The following is a 14,068-nucleotide window of genomic DNA, read 5'->3' as shown; positions in this document are numbered from 1 at the left end:
GGTAAACTAAGTGTTGGAAGTCTATTGCATAGCTAAATCATTTCCAAATAAAATGAGAATTTGAAACATTTACTACTAAACACTGATTACCTCTTACAAAGAAACTAAGGAGATTTCAGACTCAAATTAACTGATGTTTGGTGTCATCCTAAAATGTTCTCTCTAAGAAAACAATAGTTTTATAAACTATCACTGGTCTTTATGCTCACCAATCTATAAAATGCTAATATAAAAGTCAATTCTTGGTTGCTTAAGGGAAGTTGGAAGTGTGTTTTTGGTAACAAGGGTATGAGGAATGAAATTGCATTTTGTGAAGGGAAAAGGAAGTAAGCCTGACTACTGCTAAGTCACCTCAGTCGTGTCCGACTCTTGGTGACCCCATGGACTGCAGCCCACTAGGCTCTGGCGTCCATGGGATTTTCCAGGCAAGTGTACTGGACTGGGGTACCATTGCCTTCTCCAAGCTTAACTAACAGGTGGCTTTTTAGAGTGGAAGAACACAGCAGTGGATACAGAAAGTGATAAGGTTTGTGAAAAGTAAACCCTGAGAAAAGAGTTTTGAATATGGTTAGGACTAAGTTTAAAATAAAGTTAAATAAGTTTCAGTTCAGTTCAGTTCAGTTGCTTAGTCACGTCCGACTCTTTGTGACCCCATGAACCGCAGCATGCCAGGCCTCCCTGTCCATCACCAACTCCCAGAGTCCACCCAAAATCATGTCCATTGAGTCGGAGATGCCATCCAACCATATTATCCTCTGTCGTCCCCTTCTCCTTCGGCCCTCAATCTTTCCCAGCATCAGGGTCTTTTCAAATGAGTCAGCTCTTCACCTCAGGTGGCCAAAGTATCGGAGTTTCAGCTTCAGCATCAGTCCTACCAATGAACACCCAGGCCTGATCTCCTTTAGGATGTACTGGTTGAATCTCCTTGCAGTCCAAGGGACTCTCAAGAGTCTTCTCCAACACCACATTTCAAAAGCATCAATTTTTATGTGCTCAGCTTTCTTTATAGTCCAACTCTCATATCCATACATGACCACTGAAAAGACCATAGCCTTGATTAGATGGACCTTTGTTGACAGTAATGTCTCTACTTTTTAATATACTATCTAGGTTGGTCATGACTTTCCTTCCAAGGAGTAAGCATCTTTTAGTTTCATGGCTGCAATCACCATCTGCAGTGATTTTGGAGGCCCCGCAAAATGAATTCAGCCATTTCCACTGTTTCCCCATCTATTTGCCATGAAGTGACGGGACCTGATGCCATGATCTTAGTTTTCTGAATGTTGAACTTTAAGCCAACTTCTTCACTCTCCTCTTTCACCTTCATCAAGAGGATTTTTAGTTCTTCTTCATGTTTTGCCATAAGGGTGCTGTCATCTGCATATCTGAGGTTATTGGTGTTTCTCCTGGCAATCTTGATTCCAGCTTGTGCTTCCTCCAGCCCAGCGTTTCTCATAATGTATTCTGCATATAAGTTAAATAAGCAGGGTGAAAATATAAGCCTTGACGTACTCCTTTTCCTATTTGGAACCAGTCTGTTGTTCCATGTTCAGTTCTAACTGTTGTTTCCTGACCTGCATATAGATTTCTCAAGAGGCAGGTCAGGTGGTCTGGTATTCCCATCACTTTAAGAAGTTTCCACAGTTTATTGTGATCCACACAGTCAAAGGCTTTGGCACAGTCAATAAAACAGAAATAGACATTTTTTGGGAAGTCTCTTGCTTTTTTGATGATCCAGAGGATGTTGGCAATTTGATCTGTGGTTCCTCTGCATTTTCTAAAACCAGCTTGAATATCTGAAAGTTCACGGTTCACGTATTGCTGAAGCCTGGCTTGTAGAATTTTGAGCATTACTTTACTAGTGTGTGAGACGAGTGCAATTGTGCGATAGTTTGAGCATTCTTTGGCATTGGAATGAAAATTGACCTTTTCCAATCCTGTGGCCACTGCTGAGTTTTCCAAATTTGCTAGCATATTGAGTGCAGCACTTTGAGACCATCATGTTTGAGAATTCGAAATAGCTCAACTGGAATTCCATCACCTCTACTAGCTTTGTTTGTAGTGATTCTTCCTAAGGCCCACTTGACTCCCCATTCCAGTCTGTCTGGCTCTAGGTGAGTGATCACAGCTTTATGATTATGTTGAGAATGGTTCAGATCAGATCAGATCAGTCAGTTGCTCAGTCGTGTCTGACTCTTTATGACCCCATGAATCGCAGCACGCCAGGCCTCCCTGTCCATCACCAACTCCCGGAGTTCACTCAGACTCACGTCCATCAAGTCAGTGATGCCATCCAGCCATCTCATCCTCTGTCGTCCCCTTCTCCTCTTGCCCCCAATCCCTCCCAGCATCAGAGTCTTTTCCAATGAGTCAACTCTTCGCATGAGGTGGCCAAAGTACTGGAGTTTCAGCTTTAGCATCATTTCTTCCAAAGAAATCCCAGGGCTGATCTCCTTCAGAATGGACTTGTTGGATCTCCTTGCAGTCCAAGGGACTCTCAAGAGTCTTCTCCAACACCATAGTTCAAAAGCATCAATTCTTTGGCCCTCAGCCTTCTTCACAGTCCAACTCTCACATCCATACATGACCACAGGAAAAACCATAGCCTTGACTAGACGAAGCTTTGTTGGCAAAGTAATGTCTCTGCTTTTGAATATGCTATCTAGGTTGGTCATAACTTTCCTTCCAAGGAGTAAGTGTCTTTTAATTTCATGGCTGCAGTCAAAAATGATCAACCTGGTAATTATGAGACAAGGCTGGGTGCTTTATGCACTATACCTATTATTACCCTTAGTGTGATTGGTATGGAACTCGATGGATTTATGGCACTAATTCATGGCCTTCACATCTACCGGGATGGATATGCAAGTATAGCCTGGGATTCCCATGGGTTTAAGGTCATACATATTTACAAATTAGAGGTAACCCTAAAAATCTATATTTCTGCTTTATTGACTATGCCAAGCCTTTGACTGTGTGGATCATGATAAACTGTGGAAAATTCTTCAAGAGATGGAATACCAAACCACCTTACCTGCCTCTTGAGAAACCTATATGCAGGTCAGGAGGCAACAGTTAGAACTGGACATGGAACAACAGACTGGTTCCAAATAGGAAAAGGAGTACGTAAAGGCTGCTTGTCACCCTGCTTATTTAACTTATATGCAGAGTACATCATGAGAAACACTGGGCTGGAAGAAGCACAAGCTGGAATCAAGATTGCCGGGAGAAATATCAATAACCTCAGATATGCAGATTATACCACCCTTATGGCAGAAAGTGAAGAGGAACTAAAAAGCCTCTTAATGCAAGTGAAAGAGGAGAGTGAAAAAGTTGGCTTAAATCTCAACATTCAGAAAACAAAGATCATGGCATCTGGTCCCATCACTTCATGTAAATAGATGGGGAAACAGTGGAAACAGTGTCAGACTTTATTTTTCTGGGCTCCAAAATCACTGCAGATGGTGACTGCAGCCATGAAATTAAAAGAGATGGCTGGATTGAACTCCAGGAGTAGGTGATGGACAGGGAGGCCTGGCGTGCTGCGATTCATGGGGTCGCAAAGAGTTGGACACGATGAGCGACTGATCTGATCTGATCTGAAGCCTTAACATGCAGAAGGCAATGGGAACCCACTCCAGTACTTTTGCCCTGAAAATCCCATGGGTGGAGGAGCCTGGTAGGCTGCAGTCCATGGGGTCGTGAAGAGTCAGACACGACTGAATGACTTCCCTTTCACTTTTCACTTTCATGCATTGGAGAAGGAAATGGCAACCCACTCCAGTGTTCTTGCCTGGAGAATCCCAGGGGCGGGGGAGCCTGGTGGGCTGCTGTCTTTGGGGTCACACAGGGTTGGACATTACTGAAGTGACTCAGCAGCAGCAGCAGCAAGCCTTAACAACTTTCATAAGCTTTAAATGATAGTAACTGGGCTATTAGCCTATTTTATTCTATCCTTATGATGAGAAAGGCAGTACTATGCAACTGCAAGGCTCTTGACACCTTATAGCATCTCAGGGAGATATCTGTCCTATAATTCAAACTGAATGCTGTATTTTCATACCTGATAAGTCCTTTAATGTAACACATTTGAAGCACATGAAAAATCAGATTTCCGCTTTAAGTGATTCATTCCCTAGTCTTGACGATCTTTAAAATAAACTGGTGTGGGAAGCTCCTGGCTAAAATATTTACTTTTAATTCCATTAATGCTATTAACTATACCATTTGTATTTTGCTTGTTTCACAAGATTATTATTTCTTGTATTACCAAGTATATGACTGAGCCTCCAACAGAAATGATGACTAGACTTAAAGCAGTTAATCAAATGTATAGCTCAATATGTGATCAATGATTGTAATAGTATAACTCTAAGTATGAAAAGATGCAATGAGAGGGAATACTTTCCTGGACCATAACTAGAAGATAGGTGTCCAGAGGTCTTTGACTATTAAGACCTAGTCCAGTAATAGCACATTGTCTTATGACAAAAGCCTTCTTCAGAACTGGGAACGAGCCTTCCCAGCAACGAGGGACAAAATGGTCATGAAATGCCCCCCAAAGTATGGTTGGATTTATGACCACAAGGGGGCTGTGTCAACTACAAATTGGCACTTACCAAGAGCATTGCCAGTGACTAAACAACAAAGGCATTTGCCATCTGCCTCTATGGAGACTGAACCCCATGCTGCTATAGCTGTAGATCTTCAACAACCCCTGAGGGAGTTCAAGGTGGAGCGAGGCACTCTGTGCTCCAGGGAATCTGGTGGGACAGGTCTTTAGATAGTTGGATGTTTTTAGGAACAGACTTTATGATCTCAATCCTTGCATCTCATCACATCTAGAGAAGCACTAAATCCCTTCATGGTGACATCAGACCCTCATGACTAACAAAAAAACCATTTGTAAATTGGGTACTTCATGGTATTGAATGCTCCCTTCACCAAAACCTTATATATTGACTTTCCCCCACTGCCGCTTTGAAGCAATCTCTCAGAGCTATTTGAGACGCTGCCTCCTGGGCTACAGTCCTCATTTAGCCCAAATAAAACTTAACTCACAACTCTCAAGTTGTACATCTTTTGTTAGTCGACACAAACAAAAGTTTTCTCATCTTAGTAATTTCTTCATCTTTAAGAGTACTATCTTTTGATTCATTCAAATAAGTTTCCTTCTTCTTTCACAAAATAAGCCTCTAAGTTTTTGAAAATAGTCTTATGCCTTCAGTATTTTCTCATCTTACCAAACACCATTTACTCACTCATGAGAAGAGGATTCATTGAACATTTATTTGGACAGGGTATGGAGTTGAGAGTGTCAATTCCTAGGCAGGTTGATAAGAAGTCCAGGGTCCCCGAGGAGGAGAAAGGGGTCTGGGTCTCTCAAAGTGGAGATGGGGGTCTGGAATTCTCAAGGAGGAGGAAAAGAAAAACATCTTTTTTTTTTCTCCTACATTCCTTCATCTTAGTCATATAAAACTTTTTTTTTTCTTTTAACTCTGAAACTGATAGTTATACAACAAACAACTCAGTTTAAACTCTGTACTAAGAATTATATAACAATAAGGTATCCTGCTTGAGGATAGTTTCTCCTTCCTGAAAACCTTCTGACTAATCCTGGTATCTTAGAAGGTATATTATGGGACTGGGTCTGGTAGGATCTTTCTATTGTTAAATTCTAATCCTGTTATCCTAAAATGTAAATTGTGGGAGTGGGTCTGGTAAAATTTTCATAAACTTGAGACATTCTTTTGATTTATTGTAATAACTAATTTAAAAAGTATGTAACTGCCTTGTTAACACTAGTGAGGGGGAGTACTCACTGTCCCCCTTCTGACGTCTGTGTCAGAGCTTTCTCTGTCCCTTCTCTTACTTTAAGAAAACTCTGCTACAGAAAACCTCTGGATTGATCAAGCCTGGTCCTTGGTCCTGAAGTTAAATCTTCAGAGATCATGAATTCTGCATCATTCACCGCAAGCTACCAGAGTCACAGGCTTCTCCTCATTCCTCATGTGACACTGTTAGGTAGGTAGAATAGGGAAAAGGAGTCCAAAACGGCAAGTCAAATTCAAATAAACCTTAATCCCCAATCTATAAACCAACAGACATACCCAGAGGTGGCAGGACAGCTCCAAGGCACAAGGTCACGTCATGAGGGAGGAGAGGGTGGTTTCCCCAATGGCTGGGATGATTCTCTCACTTATTAGCATATGAATTCCATCCCTTCACAAAACCTAGCCAGGCCTAATTCCATGGCCCCAGCCCTTGCCCTCGGCAATGGTTCACACCCTGAAGAGTGGCTTCTCTCTGGATCCTAACAAATCCACCTCTTATTGCTTTGTCTCTCAATGAACTTTTGCAATGAGATGTCAGAGCCTGAGTTTCATTAGTTTTGGCCGGGCTTGAGTCCCAGGATAGAGCTGAAGGACAGGAGGAAAAAGCAGTGGAAAAAACATGCCAAGGAATCCCCTTCATAGCCCACCGGAAGATTTGCTAAATATCTGACCGGTGCTCACAGTTTCATTGGTCTGATCCTTGGCACAGAGAAGAGGAAGGACAGAAGAACCCCCACCAGCTTGGGTAACAGCTACTGGGGCTCAGCAGATAGTGCCTTTGGGACATGTTGAGGAGTAGCCTCTCCAGACTCCCTCAATTGTGCCCCCTGCCACCCGCCTGTTCGCGGGAGGTTCGAGGAAACAAGAAATGAGAGATTGTAAAGGTCCCTCCAGCCATAGGAGTGAGGACCTCTTACCTTAACCGGAGGTCTTCTGGAATCTGAGACTGGGCCGCATGAGCGTTCTGCTGAGTTCGGTTTTCGCTGTCCCAGTTTCCAGCACGATGGGCCTTCCCCTGCCCTGGGTTTCTTCACCTTCTGCTTCTAGCACGGGAGCTTCACTGAGTTGGGCTCCTGCTGTGTTTGGCCTCTTCCGTGCAGAGGTTGTTTCAGCCAGGTTAAATCCGAGTCACAGCACCATAGATATCATGCGAGTGTATGTTCCTCGGTTCTTTGTCTCATCACAACAAAGATTTGGAGCAACGGACATTAAAGCCCTCGGCACGTCACAGCTCTTGGGTCTTGGACAAACCGTGCTACAGCTCTTAGGCAAATCAGTGTTACAGCTCCATTTTATTTAGAAGATAGCAGGAGAATCCAAGACTCGAAGAGAAGAGAGTGGAGGAGTGTGTGGGGAGGGAGAGAGAGACTGAGAGAGAGAGAGAGAGAGAGAGAGCGCACGCACGTGGGAGAGAGAGTCCATGAGAAAGCACTTTGGCTCCTCCTTTTATATGTTTTTCCTCCACCTGGGCCTGCCCTATGCAAATTGGGCTTAGCCAGGAGTGCTGTTTGTTCTGCCTGAAGTCTTCACTCTGGTCCTCGGACCTTCCTTTGACCTTCCTTGTCTTTTAGCCACCGCCATTTTGGACTCCTTTTCCCTATTCTACCTACCTAACAACACTATGGTTTCCAGGCCTTTCATCTCAAAGCCAATGTGCAGAAGTTTTCAGAACACTGTGTTTCTACTCCTTTTCCTCCAGGCCATTTTCCATTGCCCCTAATTTTCCTCTTCTTCAGTTTGCACTTTATCTAGTTTTTGCAATTGGAGGAATTCCCTCTTCAATGTGCCTCTTGATCTCTTTATCTCAGTATTCCCCAAATTCAAGCCTATTTCCCCAGTGCATATCTGATGTTTATTACTGGGCAGATGGTGGTGATAATGAGAAGACTCAGAGGGTTCAGTTGCAAGAATTATGTAAATTATGCATGTGGGATGAAGTATGAAACAAATACATTACTACTTAGAAATATTTTTTCATACTTTTACACCCAAAGGAAAGTGAGAAACTACTGGAAGCTATAATATGAAATTCAAGAAAATGCTGTGCTGTGCTCGGCTCTGTCCAACTCTTTGCAGTCCCATGTACTGTAGCCCATCAGGCTCCTCTGTCCGTGGGATTCTCTAGGCAAGAATACTAAAGTGGGTTGCCATTTCCTTATCCATCAAGAAGATGTCCACTTTCAAAATGAATATTCTAAAGGAGTTTTTTTTTTTCTACATAATTAAAACAAGGTGAAAATTGAATGGAGAAATAACTCTACATATAACATGGGAAAATAAATAGATTGAAAAATTAAAAAGGAAATGTGCAGGACCAACATGAAGAAAACTTTCAGTGGACTATATAAACATTTTAAATAAACATAAAGAGCAAAATATATCGTAACAAAGTAAAAGTGAAAATTACATGCTGCAAAAAGTTCTAAGCTGATTTCAAAACTTAAGAGCAGATTTTGGGCAAAACAGGCTGAAATCAAATGTTGATGCATGTATAATTATAGAAAATATAATTTTAGATATAGAAATTAATATTTTAAAAACTTTGTGAAAGTTGCTCTCCCCCAAATCTTACACACTTTTTATCAGTTCACAGAACATCAAAAAATCTTTGTGTGCCATGCCCCAGGTTTATCTCAGAACCATTGACTGTAGTAGAGACAAGGTAACCTGAAGGGTGATTTGGCCCTAGGGATCTTAGACAGAAAGGCTGGAAGGTAAAACTTTTACCTGGGCAAGATCTTCCTCCTTTCTTTTTATCCTGGAGCCTCTTGGGGGGACTCGTGAGGAGAGGGACAAAGATGTAACACATCTTGAGGGATGCTAAAAAGCCATCACACTGTGCTGTAGGCTGAGTGCTTTACCTCCTGGTTCTGAGTTGGAGCGCAGAGCATGCTAAGTGAGAAGGCCTCATCAAGGGCACACTTTAGAAGATATTTGCATCAGCAGCAAGAGCTAAGGCTATCCATTATAGAAAAGAAAAGAAATGAGGACAAAAGTGCAAAGGAGAAAAAAAGAGAAGGAAGGGAAGGGAAAAAAACAAACAAACAAACAAGAAAAAAGTCACAACTTTTTAAAGAACCTATTCATGTTAATCAACTTATAGATTATTTTTTAATGATCTGAATACAAAGGGTGTAAACTGCTTTGTTTTTTCTCCATTGTTCTCTAATTTCTTTTTAAGTAGACTGTTCTTCTCATGGTCCAGAATGAAATTTTGGATATGTCCCATAGCTTTTCTGATCTAATTTAGTTAAAAAATCTTCAGTATATAAATTACAATTTCAGTAATACATTTTTTTTCTCTCTTCATACTATAATGCCAATTCTTTCATAGAGTGGAAATGAGAATGACTACTGTTAGTATTATCTATCCCAACTGGATAATTCACACCAACCTTTATGCTATGACTCTCCTTAATTCCTATTTTACTTTTATTTTTTGAAAGAAGAATAGAGGGAAATTTATCAGTTAAACACTGACTTTACAGCCAGTGTCTTAATCTTAAGACAATATTAAAGTTTTCATAAGTTAGGGAAGGTATCCAAACATCATGGAAGAAAACAGTATAAATGATAATTAAGAGAACCTTGGTCAGACATGTACTCTGTGCAGTAGGATTTTGGGGTGGGAGGTAGAGTGTTTGGGGGTAGGCCATGGTAAGGCCAGTCAGCTACAGCTCTGTTGGTAAGAAGAGCACAGAAGGAGCTTTTGTGCTCCCTAGGATCAGGGGCAGAAATATCAATGTGGAGAGAAGGGCAGTGCCAAGGACAGCTCAGAGATGGAGAGTCCCACAAGTCTCACTCTCAGTGTCTCTCTTCCTTGTTGCCCTCTTTGTTTCCATGAGTTCTGCTGGTTGTGTTTGTTTGGAATTACTTTGCCAAATCCCTAGCTGTTCACCTCCTGGGAAAAAAAGCTTTCTTCTTGAGAAAGAATGCAGGTACAGGCGCTCCACAGTCTTTGAACTTGATCTGCTGAATACTCAAGAGATACATTTCTGCAAATCAAGAGCAGCATCAGCAAGATCAATGGCAAACAAGTCAGAATCCAAGGAAAACTGCCTGCCACTTTATGGTACTGGCCCAGCCCCCGTACTGTGTCCACCTGACGTTCTTCCTGGAAGGATCTCAACTTAGATGAGTGTTTGTCAAACTTGCTTTCACAGCAGAACATTTTTGTTCTTACTCAGAAACCCCCAGCATGTGATGGGGGTGGATGGAGGGTTTTGGGGGGCAGGTTTCAGGGAGCTACTGCTTGGGTAAACTATGAAGCCCTTGTTTTGCTGAGAGAGAATTATATTTGATATGAAGACAGAGCTGACTCAGAGAAGTGAGGGGATTTGTATCTTAAGAGGCTATGAACGTGAAGAGAACTAGCAGAGGGATCCAGCCTTTAGCAAGTCAAAGGAACTCGGGGGAGGCAAAGTTTTTTGGTTTTCAGGACAAGTGAGGTGTCATTATGCATCTACATTTGTTAACATAAAAAATTAAGACAAACTCACTTTTCCTTTTAGAGGAAAATCAGCACTTGGAGCAAATGGCTCCTATTGAAACACAATACATGCAGAAGAGAATTTTTAAAGTTCTCATTAGAATTTCTGATGAGATTTGAGCATTAATAAAAGGATGCTGCAATAAAAAATGTAAAACTGTAAAGGAGATAGTTCTTAAGTATTAAAAAAAGTCCCACAAAACTCTCAAAATATGATTTTTGGAAATAAACAAATCTCAAGAGAGAGGTAGAACTGTAAAAAATGGTTAGAGTTGAACACACGGCATTTAAAATTAGATGAAGAAATAGGGAATTTCTTCAAGAATGCAGTGGAAAATATAAAAGAGAAATAAATTATAAATGACATGAATATACATGAGATCCAATAATCTTAAAATAAGAGGTACAGATGGGGAAAAATGGTGGCAGAGTAGTTCGAAAAAAACAAAATTAGGAATAATAAAGCTTTCCTATTTTAAAGAATGATTTGGCTGCCATATTCCAAAAACTTTCTGTTCAAAGCATGTTCATTTATTCATTAGTTCACTCATTTATGTAATCATTGATTTAATCAACATTTACTGAGCAATAATGCTTAAGGACATTGTGAAAGTCGCTCAGTTATGTCCAACTCTTTGTGACCCCACGGACTATACAGTCCATGGAATTCTCCAGGCCAGAATACTGGAGTGGGTAGCCTTTCGCTTCTCTAGGGGATCTTCCCAACCCAGGGATTGAACTCAGGTCTCCCACATTGCAGGCAGATTCTTTACCAGCTGAGCCACAAGGGAAACAGTAGGCATTTATAATTCTAAAAAGGACAACTCTTGCCTCCAAGAAGTTCATGATATTGTGATCATACCACAAAATTATATATGTGAATGTGTGCCATTCAGAGGTAGGTGCCTAGCTCAATAAATGTTAATTTCCTTCTTTATTTCCTTACCATACCCCATATGATCTCTCTATGATACTGAAGATATGATAAAAATGTTTTATTCCTTTATTAGTTTTTATATGATAAAGGTTTATCTTCAATGTGTTGTTAACATTATACCTTATTTCACTCCATTTTCTCATTTCAACATATGAACATATTTCTATTTGAAATAAATTTACATTAAAAATAGATTCCCTCATTTTTATTAATTAAAATATAGATATGTCTTCAATGACCATATTTTAGAATATATTTTAAATAATTTTATTTAGATCATACGGGAACTAGAATTGTATGAGTAGCAGTTCAAGTGTCTCTATTTTATTTGTTGTGCTATTACTTCTTCCCAAAATCATCTGATGCATGTGCATTTGTTATTTTCTCAAGAACTGAAAGATTTCCAGAATAAGGACCATGACACTTTTTCCTTAGTAAGGTATCCAGTACTTAGTATTTGTGTGGGCAAATCTCAAATATTAATGGTGACTGTGTGACTTTATAATATGCCTGTGTGTCCAATCTGTGCTAATCTAAATTGTACAGAGGACAGTGCATTTAGAAGTAAACATTTTCAGATGTCATCATCAATATCCTTCAAGAGTGAATTCTCTGAAAATTTCCAATTAGATCCTTCTTAGTGTTTAGTTAGCATTTTGGAAATTTGTACAAGATGTCAAAAATGAGGAGAGAGCAAACAACTAACTTCCATTAGTATCTCTACCTGCTACAAGTTTGTGTCCATAAAGTTGATATTGCACAAATACAAATTTTTTAATACACATTTGAAAACTGTTATATGTGAATAGCAAAGATATTTCTTGATGTGCCTGAAAATTGACAAACATAGATTTTAATTGATCAACATATTTGCATTTCCAGAAATGTCATTCCATTAATCCCATGGACACAAGTTTTCATTTATTACAATATACAGTCTCAAAGAGGCAACTATCTCAGATTGGGGTAGAATTATAATATAAATGTGAAATACTGCCTATATTCAGTAGTGTAACTGAAGGAAATGTTGGGATTTTTTCAGGATATGGTGACAGCTATTAAATGAAACCTACATGTATCAGTGATGTCATTCTGAGCAGAGGACTTGACGATGATTAAGGCTGAAGGTGGAAGGAGAATGTCAATGGATGTGGAAATAGAGTTTGTCAGCTGATTGTGAGCAGTAAGTGTACAAGATAGTAAAATAAATTTTAATAATTTTCATTTATATGGATAAATAGGTTAGCCATGATTATAATAACTTAGAATTTATTATATATTAATAGTCACTAAAAAAGAGATTGAAATGAATGGTTGAATTTATCAGTGGGGAAAACATTACTGTATATTAATATGTCAAAATAAGCTTCAGTGGAGCTACTTATCAAGTAAGATAACTTAATGTTGAGGTTAAGTGTATGAAGTTCAAGGTGAAATGACTGTGATTCAAATACTGGCTCCTTCACACAGAATTCTGAGCTTTGGTGTCCACTTAAAGAAACACACACTGCACGAGAGTTGTGATTTTTTAAGTTTTATTGAAAGTCCTTCTGAGAGCTCTAGTTTGCTCTGAGAAAACTGCTCTGAAGAAGGGGGAGAGAAGCCAGTTTATATATGATTTTTGGCTGGGGACTATAAACGTTGTTGCTATTTAATCACTGTGTCCAACTCTTTTATGACCCCATGGACCATAACCTGCTAGGCTCCTCTGTCCTTGAGATTTCCCAGGCAAGAATACTGGAGTGGATTGCTATTTCCTTCTCCAGAGGATCTTCCTGACCCAGGGATTGAACCTGCATCTCCTGCATTGCAGGCAGATTCTTTACCACTGAGCCACTTGGTAAAAGATTACTATGAATTACAAAGAACATATATCTCAAGTTAATGATTTTAGTGCTTTTCCCTGTATGGGAAGATCAAGAATCTGGCATCACTGAAATTCTAACTATCTAAGGGGCTTTCTTGTCCAAAGCGCAGAGTGCCTGATCTTGACTTTCATTGCTCCCAGGGTGCACTGTAGGTTGTCAGCTGCACTGGGTTATACCTAAACCTTTGTTGAACTGGACAGTGAGCAACACTGTTTGTCTTAGTGATATTAATTTTCTCTGTGCCCACATTGGAATATTACTTATCACTTTTAACCTCTATTTTCTCATAGGAAGAATGAAATATTGATAGGCTCTACCTAAAGGATTATGAAGATTGAAAAATAATATGATAAGATTTTTCAACCTGTGTTTGACACATAGGTCTGTATAAAATTTGGTTACAGAAAAAATGTCCACAAAGATGTAAAGTACAGGCATCTACCAGGACCAAATCATAAAATCTAAAATGAACCAAAAGGTAGTAACTCATTCCATAATTTCATAAAATCAAGATGCTTAGGTAGATTGTGGGAAGTTGTACTGAGAAGTATTATCTTTGCAATCAGACCAGTCTGGGATTAAGTTTAACTTTCCATTCTTTAATACTTGTGAAAAAATGGAAAAATTACATATATATTTTAATCTTCCATTTCTTCATCTGTAGAATAGATATGATATTCTTATAAGGCTGTTACAAATAAGACATCAGACCTGAAATAGAGTTATTTATATTAAGCTTCATGTTGCCAACTGGACTTAAATTAATTATAGCTTCAAGTCTACTAGAAATGGAATCTTCAGAATTGCTTGACCAGCACTGACACCCTTTAAAGGAAAGTAACTTTGCAACAGCCAGCCTGCTTTTTTGTCTAGATAACTTCCTTGTTCTTACTCTCTTTTGCCTATAAAATATCTGCTCTTTGGTACAACTCTTCAGAGC

The sequence above is a fragment of the Bos indicus genome, chromosome 6 (assembly GCF_029378745.1).
Source record: "Bos indicus isolate NIAB-ARS_2022 breed Sahiwal x Tharparkar chromosome 6, NIAB-ARS_B.indTharparkar_mat_pri_1.0, whole genome shotgun sequence".
Lineage (NCBI taxonomy): Eukaryota > Metazoa > Chordata > Mammalia > Artiodactyla > Bovidae > Bos > Bos indicus.
Note: the sequence above shows the minus strand (reverse complement) of the source record.